General features: G+C 31.9%; 1 protein-coding gene across 2 annotated transcripts in view; it reads right to left on the bottom strand.

Annotated features, from left to right (window-relative positions):
* Positions 1 to 21,291, bottom strand: part of LOC132752347 (synaptotagmin-2-like) — a 30,372-nt gene extending 9,081 nt beyond the window's left edge. The window contains exon 1 of one of the 2 annotated variants that reach the window (XM_060742660.1): positions 21,209 to 21,291. The gene's annotated coding sequence lies outside the window, so the exon portion shown is untranslated. Of the gene's footprint in view, positions 1 to 11,629; positions 11,862 to 21,208 lie in introns of those variants that run through there. The other variant, XM_060742659.1, reaches the window with a different exon arrangement.
* Positions 21,292 to 22,672: the final 1,381 nt, after the last annotated feature.

The raw sequence follows: 22,672 nt of genomic DNA, 5'->3' as shown, positions 1-22,672 counted from the left end.
CTATTTCGTAGATACATGCACAATTTTACTTTGACTTTGAGGATATCTTAACATCTGGTTTAGAGATTATCATTATGATGCGGAATTTGGATGAATATTTAAGACCAAAAAACAGTTGAACAGGAAATTGCTTTTATAGTTTTACTGTGTTTTTTGTCTTGAAGGGTGCCAGTTAAACCATTTAGATCTCGTAATTCTGACATCACTTTAAACTATGAATTGATTGATTAGAATCATCTATCAGTTTGGTAATAAGATATCTGCATCTAAAGATTATTGCACTCACTAGAAAGCCGGCGAAAGGTTACCTAACGTATACTTTTATATTCTGTATCAGCACTTTATCACTTCGCAAATAACTGATAACTTCTCCATATGAATCAGTGGTGGGGTATTAACTAGCTATAATTTTGTTGCCTTCAACAAAGTCATGAAGAAAGAATATAAATTTGAGATTCGAACTTTAGAGCCGTATGAAATCCGTGAACCCTCTGTGCTCTCTGTGCTATGATAAAGAAATTATGGTAATAACATGACTGAAAATCCCGGAGATGAAATATTAAAGCAAAAACACCATTGTGACTAAGATATTTCCGCGCGGTTAACACTTCGTGACAGTAACAGTTGCAGGTGAAATGAATCAAAATCTTGATATAATACGTCTCGGTTCCTATTGTCGGGAAATTAGTCTAGATACATTGTCGTAACAATGTTCCATAGATTGTCATAACAATGTTTCTCATCAAAGAAAAAAAAAGAAAACATAAAATATAAGTAATAAGTCTAACATTCTACCAAAAGTTCTAGTTAGTATTAGTAATATCCAATTATTATATATACCTACAGTGAATAAAATCTTTTTGAAAATACCAATATGTTATTAAAATTTTTAATAAAAGTAAGTGATAATTTATTATATAACATTTACTGAAAAAAAATGAAACCTAAAAAAAGAAAGAAATAAAGAAATAAGACTCCTACACAAAAATAAGACTTGTAACATTAAGAATTTTAATCTATATAAGTGATACATTATTAGTTTACAACATTAAACTTATGAAGTAATTCTGAATACAAAGAAATTTAATATTTGAGCCGCGTCATGACAAAATCAACATAATGGGTTTGCGACCAGCATGGCTCCAGATCAGCCTGCGCATCCGCGCAATCTGATCAGGATCCATGTTGTTCGCTATCAGTTTCTCTACTTGTAATAGGATTTGTAAGCGAACAGCATGGATCCTGATCAGACTGCGCGGATGCACAGACTGGTCTGGATCCATGCTGGTCGCAAACCCATTATGTTGGTTTTGTCGTGACGCGGCTCATTTTATAAGTAGTCTCATTTCTCAGAGATCACGATTCTTTTTCACTTGCAATCCCACGTATGTATGTTTATATGAGAGAAAATTATATACAGCTACAATTACATTATATATATATGTACAACATTTGTGAGGTGTTTGAATGTAATATATTTTAATTTTAAGGTTTTTTTTCCACACTGACGTTAATCCCTTTCTAGATGTTCGTGAAGTTGGCAGCCTGACAGCCTAGGAGCCTGAAATTGGCAACCAAGCAGCCTAGGAGCCTGAAGTTAGCAGTCTAAAGAAAACTAAGAATAGTACAAACATGAAAACCGTCGGAAATGCATCTGTACACTTACTTATACCATTTAACGTTTTTTTTTTCAAAATCGTGATCTTTATTTTTTTTAAGATTTTGAATGTTATCTATTTTTATTCTGACGATTCAAAATTTGGTTTAAACAATAGTTTATTTCAATCAAACATATATACACAATATAATTACAATCAAATGCGAAAAGGAATGAGTAGAAAGCTAGATTTGTTTTAGAAACTCTCTCCTTATCGTGGAATGGTATAGGTAAGTGTTGCAGATGCATTTCCAACGGTTATAATGTTTGTACTATTCTAAGATTTCTTTAGGCTGCTAGGCTACTAGGCTGCTAGGCTGCCAACTGCACACATTTCGAAGACCCGTCAGAAAAAAAACCCCAACAACACAAACAAACATATAAGTTCAATATCTTAAAAAATATCGTGATACTGAAAAAAGGCATTGAATGATTCATTTCCGACGGTTTTCATGTTTGTACTATTCTTAGTTTTCTTAGTTTAGCTGCCAGGCTCCTAGGCAGCTAACTTCACAAATTTCGAAAATTTACAAAAAGCTCTGGTTTTATTTTCAATGAATGCATGTTCAAAACACATTTATCTCCGAAAGTATTTTTAATTTTCAAAAACTTTTTGTGTCTCCGAACAGGCACTTATAGCCAATAGAACATTTGTTTTCTTTTTGCAATATGTACAGTTATAATGATTTCCTATACTACATAGAAGTCAAAATACCACTTTGTTTATGTTTAACTACCTTCTTTACAAATTATTTTATATCCAATGCTACTTTCTCACGGTGTTACTACTTGAACATCCTTTATTTCTATTATTTAAACATTATAAAAACACATGCATGCCATTTTGAAAAAAAAATAAAATACTCTGAGGCATATTGTACCTTTAAAGGATAAATGCAAGAAAAAAGCAAAGAACAAGTCAACAAAAGATTAAAAAGAGCATAAAAACATCGTGTCCTTGAATATTTCCCATTATATATATTGAATATGTCAGCATTTTCTTATATGTAATCCTATTAATGGATTATTTACAAAAGAATAAATATCACTACAAGATGGTTATAAATAAATGAATCAATATCATACTCACATATAATGATATAACCAACCCCGGATATATCGAACTTCTGTACAATATACTACAATACTATTATTACACAACTCGTGTATGTCAAACAAACAACGAGAATTCTTATATTCGGTAAAGCCATCACTAACGTTATATAGAATATTCTTTTTCTGTAACACGAACCTATGTAAATAATTTCGTCAAATTCCGTGTGTTTCTTATTCTCAACACAATTCTACTGCTTTAAAAACTCATTATTAACACTGGTCACTTCTTTATCTTACATTAATGAATAAAATTTAATATTAACAAATCCGTTAATGTTGTGAAATTAAAACTCTCTTAATTATTAAATATCACTTTTCATTATTTCAATTAATTTTTTTAAAATGGGGCTCGCACAGAAAAAAAACCCACGTAAATTTTCCAATTCCCATTATTATCAAAATGTTACACAGTTTCTTTTTCTTTTTCCTAAAATGAAAATAAAAAGAAAATGGTTAGGAAAAGTTAATGATCCCCCTTCGCATACAAAATGCAGAAATGTTTTTTATTTATACTGTAGCTTTAATTAGACGCGGGGGAATTTGTTTCCGTGTATATATTATGTCGGGAAATGGGATCTTGAATAAAGTAGCATTTTATGAAATGCATAAAAACCCATTGTCTTTTTATAGAAAAAAATTGCCCTACATTTTGAAGCAAAACTTTGTTCACAAAATTAAAAGTTTCATGTGAAAATTTTTTAAAAAAAAAAAAACAAACAAAAAAACATACAACAGCAGACAACAAGAGAATAAAACAACAACAGGCGACATCATCAAAGAACAGCAAAAACGTCAACAACAAAAATATTTTAAAAAGCCGCAAGAAGACAAAAATGAAAAAAGAAAGAAGAAAAAAACCTTCAACACCAACAACAAGAGCAGCAAGAAAACAACAACAATTAGACACACAAACACGTAAGATCGTAATTAGAAAAGATTAACTAGTTCATAAAGCAAAAGCAACAATAACAAAAAGACGATAACGGCAGCCAAGACAGAACAAGAAAGCCATGATGACGCTAACTCACTCACCTGAATAGTTATGTAATAAAGCTGAATTCAAATGATATTATATATTCGACCTTGGCCTTGTCAATAATACGTTGTTCAAATCTCAAAACCATACGCGAAATACTATATTTGAAGATTTTGTTTCATGTCTTGTTTTGACGAAATATACAAACAAAATCTTTCAATAAGAAAGTAATGGCCATTTTTTCCAATTTCAAATATTTGACCTAGAAGGTCGAGGTCATGTAAATGTGAATTCACATGAGTGTTGTGTCCTATATGCTCTTTTTTCATGTATGAATCAAATAATTTATAAACAATTTTCAATTTCAACAAAATTTTAAATATCAATAAATTGAACCTTTAAATGCCCATAACTGAATGTGGTCAATCTAAAGAGGGAACAAAGATCTATTCATTGTTGATATTTTATTGAACGGGCCTTAAGTCAGCAAAACAAGTTGACAAAGGCGGTATGAGGAGCCGATACATACTTGTGACTTTTGGATCAAATCAAAGTATAGAAAAAGTGATTCCACAAAGATATGACACTATATGGCTGTGCTCATGAATGATAACGGGTTAAACTACAACAACAACAAACTATAATAATAATGATAATAATAATGATGATAATAATAATAATAATAATAATAATAATAATAATAATAATAATAATAATAATAGTAATGATGATGATGATGATGATAATGATGATGATGATGATGATGATGATGCTGCTGATGATGAAGATGACGACGACGACGACGACAACAACGACAACAACAAAAATAATAATGATAATAATAATAATAATTATAATAATAATAATAATGATAATAATACAAAGTCTTATAATAATGATAATAATTATAATAATATTGGGTCAAACTATATTGTGGTGTTCTGTGGTGTATAAAGACACTATAAAATATTGTTTTTCAAATATAAGTTCGGCAAAACGTTTAACAGTAACGATAATCTAGCAAATGTAAGAAATGATCATCATGAATCTCATAAAGAAGGTGATTATATAGATAAATTCCTATTGTTTTTGTAGGTAATTTATGACTGATAGCCTTGCTAAATGTATTTTACAGCTGTGATGTGATAGTTTTTGTTTTAATGAGAATTACAGCTTAAAGTAAATGTTGAATTAAGATATAGCATAATCTTCATTATTGGTATCACGTGACCTGTGCCTCTTCTGTGACGTCATGACATTTAACACGTGTTTATATGAATGATACCAGTGATTAAACATATATATTTATTTAAAGAAAAAGGGCGACATCTGGTTATGACAAATGCTATTAACTTTAATCGATTATGAATATATAACGAGGACACGGATGCTGTTTAAATAAGTAATTAATGCAATTGATTTTAGAATTGAATCAATTTTGTCTTCTTTAGAAAGAACAAACATTAATTTGTTAATGTTTAGATTATTGTTTAAGAGCCTTCCAGATGCTTATTTCATGATAAGATTAGCATTGAAAGCGAGTTTGTTTGTCGGAATAGTAGCAACATGTGAACAAAATAGAATTTTAAACTTGAGCTTGTACCTTGTCCAATATAGATTTGACAGCTGTGTACTCATCCAACATAATTCAGTATTGTACTCAACAATGTAAAATAACCTCATAGTATCGTTGGTTCGTTACGATTATAATGATACCGTTGTGCTTAGTTAAAATACCGTTTTTATAATGCATCCTTACAATCAGATTTCTAACCCTTACAATATTTAACCTCTAAAAATTCTTATCAAATCTGTATTGAACTCCATCAAGCCTCGTTGTCTTTTAGAGTCCAATATATTTGTATTAATAATGAATAAAACATGAAATTTATCAGAATTATAAACCAATTCCGGGTAATTCTGGATCACCCCTCGTAAATCCCTATTATACTCGAATTAACAAAGTTCTGTCAAAATATCGAAAATGGCGGTGTGATGTCATTATATACATGTATATTATTATTAAGAACAATACTGGCAGTCTGGCACCCAGTCCAATATAGGGTTGACAGCTGTGCACATGCCCAAAAGAATTCAGTATTGTATTCAACAACGTGTTGAAAGATATTCTAATAAAATATAAATATGAAATACGTCGTATCATGCTATTTAAGATTGACTGAGATTTTCTTCAAATTGAGCTAGCACTCTTGAAACATACTTTTGGCAAGAGATGTGGCGCTTATTCTTAAATAACAAACACATAACTTCTAGATTCTATATATCGACTATAAATGTTGTTCTTTTTTTCACTTCCTTATAAGTAATAAATGGCTATAACTATATAATTACGCATGGTTTGCTTTGGAAGAAATTGCATGCATATTTGATTTCATAGAATAAATGTATTGAGAATTGAGCAGTCAGTCAGGAAAATAACTAACTTCTAGCATATCAAACAGACAATTTCCTGTTGTTTTTAGGTAATTTATGACAAGTCGCCTTGCATAGTGAATTGTGCAGATGTGTTATATAGGTTTTGCCTTAATGTGAATCACAGATTATCGTTAACATGATTCGAACATAAAACATGATTTTGACGAATTGAATCACGTGACATATGCCCCAAGGTAACGTCATGGCATGCAACACGTTTTCATATGAAAAACAAATACTTCTTAATTAATTTATTCAATTCATGGTGTTAATCATTCATGTAAACAATAATTTGTAGTTAGATATATAATAAATCATAAAAAATATATTCTCAAACTCGTGTTTACATGAATGATGGTGATGATCAGAAAAAGCGACATCTGGCGGATAAGATCAGTAATTACGATCATGAATTAGGTCAAATCATCACTTAAACTTGCTCCATTCTTCTTCATGACATTTTATAAATAGCAAGATTTTTTTTATGCGTCCGATGGTTCTAGTCGGTTGACTGAGCTTTGTGACGAACCATTGGTTATATGCGGAAAGTCCGAGCGTGGCCGCAGGCCCAGCTAGAGCTCGATTACATGTACTAGTATATAACGTGTTAAACTGAAAACACGTTAATATCGATGAAAAAATATAAATTTGTTCACTGATTTTAATGTGTTTTCAATTTAACTTATTAGACATTATATGTCTAATTGTAACAAGTTTCAGTATAATCCTTAGTAAGTTGCATGCAGCCATTTTGAAAACAAAACTGGTTCTATATTTGAGTTATACATGTAATTAGATCACAGGACGCTTTTGTAAACCCTTCATAGCATCTTAATTTCATGTAAAATTATTTCTGTTTTTAATATATTGTTTTTTTTCTAAGGATTCAGACCTAAAAATCGTTGTTGACCAGACAACGCACAATGCTGTAAATATGTTAACATCATATTGCAAGCATTGTTTATTGTAAGGCATGTAACTGTGTGATGTGTCGCCAATAACATCTTAATTAAATTCCACATACAACTTGTGGTTGGCTAGAATGAGTAATTTTCTTAGGTGTCCTTTAAGGTATATATCTGACATATGTTGTCAATATTTCAGTTCCTAATAGTGCCCGTTAGGATGGTCATACCTTAAATCCAACAACAATTAAAATGGTTAATGGTAAAAACACGAAATTATACCACGAGTTTTCACCATCGTGATTTCGTTATTTCGACCATCGTAATTTTGACTTTTCGTCATTGTGTCTTCGACTTTTCACCATCATGGTTCCATAATTTTGACTTTTCACCATTTTCGTTGTTTCGAGTTATGTGTATGTCGCAATGGACCTAACGGGTCACCGTACATACGCGGTAAGTGTCACGAAGATACGTCATGGAGATACAGTTATTTTGGTACATTGAATTCAATTTAATATGATATTAAAGTTAAAATAGGAATAATTTAATAATACGTGAGTGCTGACAATAAAAGCCTTTTTTATATGGATATACATTTAATTATTAGAAACTAATAAAATTAGAAAATAATTTTCTTCCGGAAAGATATCGTCATTTAGATAATCTATCTATTTTCCAAGTTTCACATGGACAATGTCTCTTTTATATTCTCTAGAATTAAAAAAATGTTTGTAAGAATAGAATGGTGAATCAAATTCGAACAATGCAACATCATTTACAGATTTAGTGTCTTATATTAAGTTTTAATCGATCGCAACTTTTCGTCCTTTTCCGCCAAACTTCGGATTATTTGTAATCGGCGAGGAGTTCCGTATGATGTTACATTTGTTTTTGGTAGTCGCAGAGACCGCCGGAATACATACAAACAAGTTAGTCTGCATGTCACTACAGTTTGACATCAAAATCAATTCAAATATTTCAGATTTCTAATCTTGGCAGGTCTGTTACATAATAAAAAGAAAGAAAAGAAAGGAAGAAAGGATTATTATTAGAAAAAACAGAAGCTAATCTCTTGAAAGAAAGAAAGAAAGAAAGAAAGAAAGAAAGAAAGAAAGAAAGAAAAAATGAATGATAGAACGAACGAACGAACGAAAGAAAGAAAGAAAGAACAGTTTTCTTCTTTTTCCTGGAAAAATCCTATCATTTTAAAGAAGAAAAATATCTTGATTTTTTATAATTTTATATCAACTTACTCATTTTGATAGAGAAATCCTTTACAAATGTATTAATTACCCAACATTAACACAAATTTGAAATAAAAATCTAAGGAATTTTATAAGAATCTTCATTTACGAAATTATGACACACATTTGAATTTTTAATACCACACTCAACATAATGTGTTGAGCCTGCCAAGAAGTTTGGTAAAAAAAAGCAAACGTTTCGTTAAATTTGAACAAACTATATGCGTTTCTGTGAACGTTTCGTGCATACCAGATACTTTGTATTCTATTTCTTCGAATATTATTACTTCTTTTTTTTATTTTACTTGCCAGACCATCACTCTTTTGCAACCCGTGCTGAGAGCTTTTTGCCAAATTTTGTTTGTTAATTAACATCAGAAACGGGGGGGGGGGGGTGTTTTTAAAATTATATTTCATGTTATTGTTTTGCTTTTATCTAATATTTTTAATCTTTCTTTAAGCTATTTCAGTAAAGTCTTTGATATTATAGGACCCGCCGTAGACTTGGTCGTCGTAGTCGGAAGTGGCGCAGAGGCAGGGCTCAAACGGGGCCCTCCGTTCAACACTGCGACCTGTCCACTAAGGCGAGAGGGCGGGAAAACAAGTTATATAATAATTATATATTAAAGCATTATCATATTAAGAAAAGAACATTATGACAAAACACGTCACTACAGAATACTATAATGTTAGTGTCTGTGACAGGAACTTGGCTAATAGCTGATCTAATTACTGTGATATTTCTAACTATGTGAAATGAACAGTTTGAAATTACCGAGAAGTTTATTCCCCCGTTGGTGTCGTATGGTTTTATCAATTATTTACGAATATTTCGAGTTTTTAAAACTAATATAAAATTTAGTGAACGCTAATTGATTCGTTCACAGACTTGATAAATAAATTGAAGTCAGATGGTTTTAATTAAGAACCGACCAGTGCCTGGAATAATGCATAAAGGTATAAGGCCAATAATGGAACGTTAAACGTTTGTTGGTTATTTGCTGCAATAACGCTCACAAGTACATATCAAACATGTTGCTTCTATGTGACATTTCAGATTTTATGTGACATTTTCCTGGAACAGTTTGCTTATTTTATAGCTTGCTTTACATTTTTGAATAATTAATTTAGTTTACTAAAACATTGTTTTAAAATTAATGGCTCCGACTCTATATCTGTAGAAAAAAATTTCATTTCGAAAATGGCTTGCATACAAGAACTAAAATGACATCTATAGACAATGCACTACGGCGTTTCCAGAAAAAATGGTCATAAACCATTGTAACGGTCATTTATGAAATTTTTTCTTGTTCACAAAGAAATTCATCGGCCTTGAACGGAAACACATCGGTGTCTACAACAGACTTCAATCTATAGAAAAACAGTATATTGTTCACGTGTACTTGACTCATGTTGGCGTCACATTGGCGTCACACTGAAGTACTGTTTGAAAGACACACTATTTACATGATTCCTTTTCAGTACCTTTGATATAACATCAATAAAAACAGAATAGTGTGTACAAAACAAGAAGCGTTTTCCAACCATAAGCTTTGTAAAAATATAATGCGGTAAACAATTTTCTTTATTTCTTAATAGCGAGTAAATAAAGAAAAACAAGCAATTATCATAGTATTGCAAGCAATCCATAAGTCCCCTACCGGTTAGAACCCCATCAACATTCTGAAGGGCCATTGGCCATTCACTAATGTTTCAATTTTTCTCTATTTTAAGTAAACTTGTTGGAAAAGTTCTTAAAAGTGATCACAGGAAACAGTTTTTATGAACAGACGGACAGACGGACTGAAGGACACTCTAAAGTTAATATTTGAAACATCCCTATTACCAAAATATAACATTTTAACAGCAAAATTCTTAAAGAGGGGATAACTCTTGAATTAAAGATGCAATTTCATAAAAAATTTCAGCTCTTTTTGAATAATCACAAATATTGTTATATTTGCCATGTTTTAAGCCTATTTGTTGCCATTTTTTCAAAATAGGAAGAACAGATAAGACATGCATAATCTCAAGACTGCTATCTACCCATATGTCAAGTTTCATAAAAATATTTCCAGTACTTTTTGAGTTATCACTGGATTCAGTTTATGTGTAAAATTTGCCATATTTTCAGTCTATGTGTTGCCATAGCAACCAGAATTCTCAACATAGGAAGAAAAGAAAAAGACGTAAGAAAAAGACGTGCATAATCTCAAGACTGCCATCTACCCATATGTCAAGTTTCATAAAAATATTTCCAGTACTTTTTGCTTTATCACTGGATCCAGTTTATGTGTAAAATTTGCCATATTTTCAGCTTATTTGTTGCCATAGCAACCAGAATTTTCAACAGAGGAAGAAAAGAAAAAGACGTGCATAATCCCAAGACTGCCATCTACCCATATGTCAAGTTTCATAAAAATATTTCCAGTACTTTTTGCGTTATCACTGGATCCAGTTTATGTGTAAAATTTGCCATATTTTCAGCCTATTTGTTGCCATAGCAACCAGAATTTTCAACATAGGAAGAAAAGAAAAAGACGTGCATAATCTCCATACTGCCATCTATCCATATACCAAGTTTCATAAAAATATTTTCAGTACTTTCCAAGTTATCGCGGAATCCAGTTTTGTGGACGGACGGACTGATAGACAGACAGACGGACGGACAGACGGACGGAGGGTAAACCTAAAGTCCCCTCCGGTAAACCGGTAGGGGACTAAAAAACACCCGTATGAAGTATAGGCGTTTTAGTAAATATTAGAAACAGCCAGGGAAAAAACTTATAAAATACACGGTTTAAGTCCGCTATATGAGAAAAATAGCTTGTCGACCTACATAATGAATACCAATTTCTCTTAAAAATTCTTGATCGTAACTGAGAAAATAGCTGCAAATTACAGTAAAGTATGTAATATAATGGCCATTATTGCCAGCCGACCTTTTGTAACACATACAAATGTTATAACAACTTGTATTTTATCCTAACACGATCCTGCCATCCGTAATATTGCCCTATGTCCATAAATATAAATATAAATATAACCTATGGTTTAGTCTAAATGAATAAATTACTCCAAAAAGATATTCTTAACGTAACCATGTTCTGTTTCAATGAAATTCAGTTTAGCATAGAATAATATTATAGACGGACAAAACGTACAGGATCTGGAAATTCAACATAGGCCTGCATTTAAGTCAATTCTATATCTTATAAAGTATAAACTTTATGAATACTATAATCATTAAAATTATCTAAACTTATTAAGTATAAAGTTTAATAAAGTGTACCTTTGAGTCCATCTTTTGATGATAATTCCTTAATAGTCAAAGCGACTTTGAGAATATCCGAATTATTGAAATAGATTAACACCAGTAAATTTACAGACTTCTAGTGATATTTATTGCTTGGGTTTTTTTAAAATATCCTGTTTTAATTAAAACTAAATTCCGAAAAAACTATTTAAAAAAAGAAAAAAGAACGAGTGTTCTATTTGATGTTGATGACAAGAAAGCGGCGGTATGAACATATAGAACATTGTGTTGTTTGTGTGTTTGTTAATCAATACATGGATAAATTAACTGAGGTGACAGCTGTTGGAAATATATACATGTATATATAGCTTTCATACATATTCATTAATCATCTGAATTGTGTCTTATTTACAAGTGTATAACATGATTTATTTCAAAACCAAAAGGTCAGATATGATTTCTCGACAGTACAGTAACAGATGAAAATAGTAAACACTTTTTAAGTTGAATGGCATTTCATTAGGTCATTGCCAAGCACTTGGGTTTTAAAAATATCGCGTTTCTCGCTAAGGGTTTCTATTTACTTATATATACTACTTTATGAAGTTCTGGACAATTTACTTGTGTCAAAGGCAAGTAAATCTAAAAAATTCTTACCAACAGTGTCTTACTTAAATAAAATAACATACAAACTATGTATTGGAATTAGTGGTGGTTCTTTCTTTAAAAACAGTTTTTAACGACATATATACTATACATTCATATTGTGTGACCTACTATAGTGTTAAGAGTTTCAAACACAATATATTTTCTTCGTCTGATGTCAAAACATGTTTATTTTATATTTACAAAGAGACTGTGTAGCAATTTTCAGTATTTTCATATATAAAATTTTAGCATACTAATATTTTTAACTGATGATATCTTTAAGAATCGATATTGAATTTTATTATGAGTAAATTTTCTTTTGTTATTATTATTTGCTTGCTTTTCGGTTTCAAGTTCAAGTTGATCTGTGTAAGAATTTCAAATTTTACGTTTTTGGACCTCATAATCAGTTGTGCTCCTTTCCCAAAAATGCTTTCCGGGGGTCTGCATCATTAATAAAAGAACACATCTAGTGATCACAAACATAACGCCTCAATATTGCATTTTTTTTCTATAATATACTGTAGACACACATACAGAGTGGAGAGCAGCAATTTATTGATATACACTCTCAGAAAATAAGTACATGTAATTAAGTTAAGCGTCACGCTGTCATTGACATCATAAACGACATTATACTTGACGTACCTATGTCACGAACATTCTTAAATTTACCTAGTATAGTTACCTCCCCTGTGGTTCTGTTCACCAACTCATTTAACATTCCTATCCTAGTTTTCTGTCATTTAAGATGGCCGACATATAAAAATAAGGGAAATAATTCGTTTAGATATCTTTCAAGTTACAAAAGAGTTATGGTTCTTGAATTAAGGTATTTTATACAGTGTAGGCCCATTATGTCTCGGAAATGCTATCAATTTTAACGCTCAAAATATTTTTTTTTTTTTGGTATCTTGTCAGACATACTCTTTAGCCACATACATCAATTATCTTTTGATTCTTTCGCTCTGTTGGCAATTGGTATGAATTTAGTAAATTAGTATTTTACAAGTAAGGAACTACATTTGTACTTTGTTTACACTTTGCGCTACTTTTACGACACATTACTACACGTTCAGTCATATTGTTTCATGTTTAAACATCTAAAGTGTTCTAAATCCAATATTGAAACATAATCAAACATATATGTTTTGACATTTCTGAAGAACTAAAAAGATGTGGATTTCTGAGGCATAATGTTCACCTAATAGCATTTGGGAGATATAGACATCTGCATGGGAAGGAAGGAAACTATTTGTATGAATTTCGTGGAGCTTAGAAACAGTTGTAGATGTAAAATAGGCACCATGGCGAGAAATGATTCTTGTCTAAACGAGCATCTATGACATGCACAACAGTCATGCTTTTTATCTTATCACTTAATCGTTACGAACCGGTTGTCTTCGTGACTTTCCGTCATCGTATCGGCAAGGTAACAAGAAGGTATGTTTTTCTATGTAGTATCAGTACTTATTTACAAACTTATTCACAAAATCACAAAATGCAGCAAAATGCATTAATCACAAACTTGTGTTTTTTCCCGATCAATCCGGCTTTATAGACGAAAAATAACGAGTTTTCACGAGCGAAAAAAATTACTTTACCTTATTTACACGCTATTTGTCAAGTGTCATGATTTGAATTATAAAAGTATGTCACATCTGAGTATGAATGATGGAACTATTTGTAAAGTAACTTGAGGGTCTGACAAAATAAATTTCATACTACATCTCATTCCACAAAATACATCATTATCATAGTTCTGTAATGATTCTTTTTAGGTATACAAAGTTTATTGTAAAATAAAACAAAAGATTGTTTTAGCTTTAAACACCAGTAAAGTCGAGGAGTCAAGTCGAGTCTGCGGTAAGGACCCAGTTGAACAAATCACAGTCTCTAGCCTACAAATCCTAAAAAATTAAAGCCAGTCTCTCATTGCAAATCATTTCTATTGACAGATAGCCTAGTTGTGTTATTTTGTACTAATCCCCCCCCCCCCGATCACATTTGCATTTTTACTTGATTCTTACTAAGTGCTAGTAATGGTTATGTACCGAACAATGTTGTCATTGTGTGGTCCCTATTACTGATATTTTCGATTCAAATCTAACACCAAGCAAGCATTGGAAGCTAAAATAAAGGTATAATTGCAAAACTATTCCTATACACAAAGCATGCGCTGTTTTATAACACTATATATTCCAATGTTCTTTATGAACATGACTTAAATGAGTAACACGCGTGCAAAAAATAACCAAATATTTTAGACATTTATGTCAGGTAACTGAAGATAAACATTTATGTACATGTACAAATGAAACAGCTGTTGCAAATTTCATGTCATAAAATATAAACGTTTTGGTCAAACTAACAATTTAACGTCAATCTTCTCTACACAAATATTGATTACACATATGTGTCATATAAAACAAAACAGATATATGTGTGATTCACTGCGAACAATAACAAAATAATATGAGACGCGTCACGACAAAACCAACATATAGTGCATTTGCAACCAGCATGGATCCAGACCAGCCTTCGCATCCGCGCAGTCTGATCAGGATCCATGCTGTTCGCTATAATTTTCTCTACTTGTAATAAGGTTTGTTTAAAGTCAACAGCATGGATCCTGATCGCAGGCTGGTCTGGATCCATGCTGGTCGCAAACGCATGACGTTGGTTTTGTCGTGACGCGGCTCATATCATCAATACATATTGTTTCTCACTCAATACTGAGACATATTATTTTATATTTAATCGACACGACTGATTTTGAGACTTTGGCCCACTATCAAATAGCAAATGCAAATAAAAAGAGAATGATTGTAGTACTGGAATAAGCCGAAGATGCTCCCGGATACCGCCATCTATTTTTCCGTGTGAAAACTGGAAAACGGATTTTTTCGGTTTTTCGCGTTGTGACCATCCTGAAAAACTGTCTCAATTAATTTGTCATTCTCCGCAACGGGAAACTTATTGCGAAAGATGAAATATCACACATTTATTATATACTTATAAATGAAATATTGAGAAATATTGATGAAATAAAATGCGTATTTTCATTTTCCGTATTTTCACTGTAAAAATTTATTTTTCACTGCAGTGAAACATATTTTCCGTATTTTCACTGGTGTCTTGCCGGACTACTTTTTTTAAATTCTGCCAGTACACAAAATTTAAGGGAAAGTCTTTCAAATTTTAATGTCAAAAAAGATAAAAATGTATATAATAAACAGAAAATTCAAGTTTTTTCTATAAATACATGATTTATTTTCATCTTGTGGCATGAAAATTACCATATTTCACTCGTGGCTACCGCCACTCATGAAATATTTATTTTCATACCACTCGATGAAAATAAATCATGTATTTATAGAAAAACTTGAATATCCTCTATATATTTATGTAGGTAAAGACATGTGTGTTCGATTCATAAGAACACGCCATCAATCAAGGTTAAAAATGCATAATGTATGCAAATCTAAAATTCAGCAAGTTAAGCATTTTATGTAGCTATGGGAATCAGAATTATTCTTCATTAAATGTTCTTTTAACTTACTCTTTGAAGTACATGTACATCATGACATTTCCCTTTGATCGTATTATGTTAAATAGCTTATCACTGATGTGTATGTTATTCATTAATCATTTTACTAGATGAATTTGTTCTATGATTATGATTAAGGACTTAATTAATATACAATTATACATGCGTTTGCTCTAAATCTTAAAATTAAAAAAAAATTAAAAAAAAAAAATAAATAAATAAATAAAAAAAAAAAAAAAAAAAAATCTTAAAAATTAAAAAAAAAAACAAAAAAAACAAAAAAAAAAAAAAAAAACAGCATTTTCGAACTTTAATATTGAAATCCGCTTATAACGATACTTCGGGCATGGGCGGTGGCTTGCACATGCGTCAGTCGTTGATGAGCTAGAAACTGAGCCTGAAACAGTTTCATTTGTGTCGTTTTTAGAGTTCTTTACGGTTTTCGTAACTTTCTATTTCATAAAAATTGCGTTATATAACATAAACAGCCAATAGATACACTGTTTTTTTTATATAATTATATAATCATTATGACGAGAAAAAAAATACAAGAAACGCTGCCTCAACAAGTGTTATTAGGTTACGACGTTTTTATTGAATATTTGATGAGCACTGTCGTGCAAACGCTGTTCTATTTCACATATTAGAGCGTTCATAACACAATTATCTCAAATTTAGCACATAATAATCTAATTATTTAGGTTTAAAACATTTTTCCATTTAGACTTTGGGAATATGAATACACCTAGCGAAGACACCTTTTTCAAAAACTTGGGTTTTCGTTGCAGTATTAAATAGCTTAGAGAAAAAGTGTTGCAAAATCTTATTGTGACAGCTTAGAGAAAGGCAGGACGTGAGGGCTAGGTTTGGGGAGGGGATCTTCGAAAAGAAAGTATTGTTATATCTGTTGTTTTCCGGCCGAAGGCCGTCTAAAATCAGTTTGAATTCCTGTAAAATTCAGACTGAAGATCTTTTGAAAGATACTTCTTGTTTCTGTTTGGTCCTAAGTCACATTCAACGCGACTCCTGCTAGCGGGCAATAATATGACTTTTCTGTATACTTGGTCAGAGTAAGCTTCTTACATCAACCAACTGTTTGTCAGGCACATATTTTTGTTTCTACTTTGCGATACATAATTTACGGATTATTCAATAATTACATACAGTCATGACAGCTATAGGAAACATCATAATTATATTGATCAAATGCACGGGAAAAATGATGTTATCAATTGTTAGTTAATTACTGCACAAGTAAATTGGGAAGAAGTTTTGGGTGTTAAGTGCAGTATCTATGGTGCAATCATTTATTAACAGATGAAGATTTCGTTTAAATGAGAAGTAAATTATGTGATTAAGTAGATAAAAATAATTGCCATCACGTGCGAAGACACTCGGAACATTTCCCTAATTAACGATAATCATAGTCTTTATCCGAAGTTTGACGAAAAATATCGAAATGTTGTATACAGAATAACTTTTTTAACATCTTAATATCACAGAACAAAACAACAGAATACGATATATCTGTTTTATTTCACACTTTCAGATCATAACCAGCCAAACTTCAGCGTTTGGACAACGTGATATTCCAATAGAAACAATCTTATTAATATGCCACGTTTCTATTTTCAGAATAAAAAAATCATATCAAATGCAAAAAATACCCTGTATAGTCTCGTTTACATTTTCAGAGTCAAAAAATCATATTGATATACATGTACATAAATCGTATTAAGTAATAAAAAGAGCACCGAAACACGAGGTTATCTGATTTGTACGAGGGGGCGTAGCCCCCGACTATTAATCAGATTACCGAGTGTTTTGGTGTTCTTTCTCTTTTGTATCATAGTCAAACATAAAAACACGTTCCCTGTTGTCACAATATGAAACCCCGGCAAAAATGAACCAATGAACGAACATCTGAATATGATATTTCTGTCGCTTTCCCTTTCTCTTAAACCCCAGCAAAAATGAGCCAATCAATGGGCATGCTCTGGAGTGCGGGAAACTAAAACCCGCACTCTGGTTAACGCACTGTGCATGTATATGTGTACGATTTAACCCTGACACATTTTCAACAGAAAGGTCTCCAAACTATGATACAAATGCGCATTACACGAGGATATTTACACTTATCGTATTGGATGCGCATTACACGACGATATTTACACTTATCGTATTGAATGCGCATTACACGACGATACTTTCATTTCTCGTATTGAATGCGTATTACATGACGATATTTACACTTATCGTATTGAATGCGCATCCACGACGATATTTACACTTATCGTTTTGAATGCGCATTACACGACGATATTTACACTAATCGTATTAAATGCGCAGCCACAGCGATATTTACACTTATCGTATTGAATGCGCATTGCACGACGATATTTACACTTATGGTTTTGAATGCGCATTGCACGACGATATTTACACTTATCGTATTGAATGCGAATTACACGACGATACTTTCATTTATCGTATTGAATGCGTATTACATGACGATATTTACACATACCGTATTGAATGCGCATTGCACGACGATATTTACACTTAATGTTTTGAATGCGCATTTACGACGATATTTACACTTATCGTATTGAATGCGCATTACACGACGATATTTACACTTATCGTATTGAATGCGCAACCACAACGATATTAACACTTATCGTATTGAATGCGCATTGCACGACGATATTTACACTTATGGTTTTGAATGCGCATTGCACGACGATATTTACACTTATCGTATTGAATGCGAATTACACGACGATACTTTCATTTATCGTATTGAATGCGTATTACATGACGATATTTACACTTACCGTATTGAATGCGCATTGCACGACGATATTTACACTTATTGTTTTGAATGCGCATTTACGACGATATTTACACTTATCGAATTGAATGCGCATTTACGACAATATTTACACTTATCGTATTAAATGCGCATTACACAAAGATATTTTACACTTATCGTATTGAATGCGCATTGCACGACGATATTTACACTTATTGTTTTGAATGCGCATTTACGACGATATTTACACTTATCGTATTGAATGCGCATTTACGACAATATTTACACATATCGTTTTGAATGTGCATTTACGACGATATTTACACTTATCGTATTGAATGCGCATTTACGACAATATTTACACTTATCGTTTTGAATGCGCATTGCACGACGATATTTACACTTATCGTATTAAATGCGCATTAAACAAAGATATTTTACACTTATCGTACTGAATGCGCATTACGCGACGATATTCACACTTATCGTATTGAATGCGCATTACATGACGATATTTACACTTATTGTATTAAATGCGCATTACACGACGATACTTTCATTTATCGTATTGAATACGTATTACATGACGATATTTACACTTATCGTACTGAATGCGCATCCGCGACGATATTTACACTTATCGTTTTGAATGCGCATTACACGACGATATTTTCACTTATCGTATAAAATGCGTGGCCACAACAATATTTACACTTATCGTATTGAATGCGCATTGCACGACGATATTTACACTTATGGTTTTGAATGCGCATTACACGACGATATTTACACTTATCGTATTAAATGCGCGGCCACAACGATATTTACACTTATCGTATTGAATGCGCATTACACGAAGATATTTACACTTATGGTTTTGAATGCGCATTACACGACGATATTTACACTTATCGTATTAAATGCGCGGCCACAACGATATTTACACTTATCGTATTGAATGCGCATTACACGAAGATATTTTACACTTATCGTATTGAATGCGCATTTACGACGATAATCACACTTATCGTTTTGAATGCGCATTTCACGACGATATTTCTACTTATCGTATTACATGCGCATTACACGAAGATATTCAACACTTATCGTATAGCATGCGCATCCACGACGATATTTACACTTATCGTATTGAATGCGCATTGCACGACGATACTTACATTTATCGTATTGAATTCGCATTACACGACGATATTTTGAACATAACAAGCAAAAATTCATGAACAACCCCTGCGAAATTTTAAAAAGTATACCATAGATTCATAGAACCGTCCATCACTGATTTAAGCAACGTTAAAGTTTTAAGTGAGAAACAATTAAGCAAACAACATTAAAAAAGAAGAACTATACTGCCAGGATGTGCAGGTTGGCCAGGTCATGCAATTATTTTCCACAAAAAGTGAACGTGTTTAACATAAATATATATTAACTATATAGTAATGTCTCTAAAGAATCATAAATGTCATTAAAAGTTCAAATGTAATTATTATTATTATTTTTAGTTTAGATATTAATTATTTGTAAGCATTTTTAACTACATCGCATATCTCTAGGCAGTTTAAATGTGTTTGCGTTCACAAACTTGTATATGTTTGTAAATTGTATTTGTGAAACATTAATAAGTTATATAATTTTTATAAGGCGCAAAAAGGTCCAAAACGATAAAAAAATACTAGGACATTTTATCAAAACGCGTATTGCAAATAATAAATTTAAAAACAGACATTAATTATTCATAATCAACTGAAATTGTAACATCATAGGTTTGTATTTTTTTATGGAATTAGTTTTAAAAATCTGGAAAAAGAGAGATCCGTTGGAAGCATTAGTCACAACAAAATTTCATGAAAATTGCAGATCCGATTTGATTGAGTCTGTACATGAGGGATAATGAAAAAAATGCAATGAATCGTTTTAAGAATATTTATAAGAAATATAAGATTATTAATTCTAAAAGCGAATATCTTCGGACAACGAATTTATCCCCAAGTTTTATCTCAACGAACTCATTAAGTTTCAGTAATGACTACTTAAAGAAAAGGAAATCATATGCTTCATAATATCTTAAAAGTGTATTTAGAATATGTGAGATGCTATTCATGTTAAGAAAGTAGCGCTAAATGTGGAATGACCTGGCATTAAACAACAAAATGTAAAGAGTAGTACTTTGAATTCCCTTCAAAATACTTCATTTTGGGTAACTTTCTAATAGATACAACACTAGAAAAACAAAATCTAATACATGTAAAGGTTTTATACAGTATAACCTCTGCATAGCGACCATCTGTACAATTTTAACCTCTTTACAACAACTATGCCATATGTAAGACTTCAGAACGTCAACCCCCATTTTTGAGTCTCAACGGGCGTTGACATGCACATGTTATACTGTATAATGATTGTCCATTCATTAATTTTTATGCATCTAATAATATACTCATTTTCATACAATTGTACCTTTAATAACGATGTCACAACTGAAATATAACAGCTTGTATAAATATAGTCCTTCCGGTTCAAAAAACAAAAAATAATCAAATTATTTGAATACAGTAAACCATGCAAATAATTAAGTTCTAGTTACCTTGTTGTTTATTTTAATCACAAGTCACAACATGTTGTATACCTAACAAAGACGGCCGTTCAATTAATGTTAACGTCAAACATCCATCTATACCTACATAGATAAATGTTGATTAAAACTCTTACAAAATCAATATATTGTAATATAAACTACGACAGCTGGCAGGCGTATGAATTTCTGTACATTTTATACTTTTTAGGTCATGCAAAATTAAAAAGATATAAAACTTATATAACCCCGTCACGCTGCATTTGCAAATATATTTAGTCATATAGGGCGATAATAATTCCAATTAAGGCACTTAATATCTATATCACGGTAGCTTAAAGAATTTCCAGGTGCCTGTGTACCTTAATTAACGAGTTTATCTTGGAGTCTTTCACCACCTATAAAGATGGAGGACCGCCGTATGACCTTAACAAAAATTCTTGTATTGTATGTTGGATTCCGACAGAACACAGCTTTTGGCTGTTACAGTACATTGTATAACATAAACGTGCGCGTGCAAAATGGCTAGTAACTAATCAAGCAAACAGTTCGTTTACACATACAGGTTCGAACTCGCCCTGATATGGTTTTCCAACAGAACCATATATCCCGTATCGGTTCAGTAACTAATTCTGTGCCGACTACCTTCCTCATCATCATACAGTTTGAATTATACCCACAGGCGCTAGTCACATAATCAAATATTTTTCATAATCGGCCTATATATGTATATAAAGATATCTTATTATAGTATATAGCCCATATAAAACTTTAAAAAGTTTGTTTCAAGCACCTGTGATTATACCCTGTTGAATCCACGATTCTAGCGGCCATTTTGTATCCTAAAATAGAATATATTACTTATTCTAAGATTTTGACAGGTTGTATGGCCCCATATAGATTGTGGTTTGCGTATATATCCCGAGCCGCTATGCAAGCCAACATGCCAAGAATCTTTATAACGAACTTATATAGATCTACAGCAAACTTCCTTTATGATAGCTAAAAAAATGAGCCGCGTCACGACAAAACCAACATAATGGGTTTGCGACCAGCATGGGTCCAGACCAGCTTGCGCATCCGCGCAGTCTGATCAGGATCCATGCTGTTCGCTATCAGTTTCTCTACTTGTTATATATAGGGTCTGTAAGCGAACAGCATGGATCCTGATCACACAACCAAATATTTGTTATTTTGACAGAACTTTGGTACACTTCGAGGGCAATAAGGATTTGCCTATGAGTCAGAAAAGTACAAGCCATCATATACGGGTTAATAGCTTTAAAGATATAATTATCGTGGTGAGTTAGTAAGAATCTATACAATAAATGGGCATGGAAACAACATAAAGGTTTGCCAGTCACAACAAGGTATAAACAGTACTTGCTGACTTGGTAAAGACTACAGCACTCGTTCAACTTGTAAATGGTCACACAGTCCCTTATTTCGCCATGTTCTTTAAATTATACATATCAG

The sequence above is a fragment of the Ruditapes philippinarum genome, unplaced genomic scaffold (genome assembly GCF_026571515.1).
Source record: "Ruditapes philippinarum isolate M1 unplaced genomic scaffold, ASM2657151v2 ctg717_1_1_1_1, whole genome shotgun sequence".
Lineage (NCBI taxonomy): Eukaryota > Metazoa > Mollusca > Bivalvia > Venerida > Veneridae > Ruditapes > Ruditapes philippinarum.
Note: the sequence above shows the minus strand (reverse complement) of the source record. Positions and strands in the feature narration are given on the sequence as shown.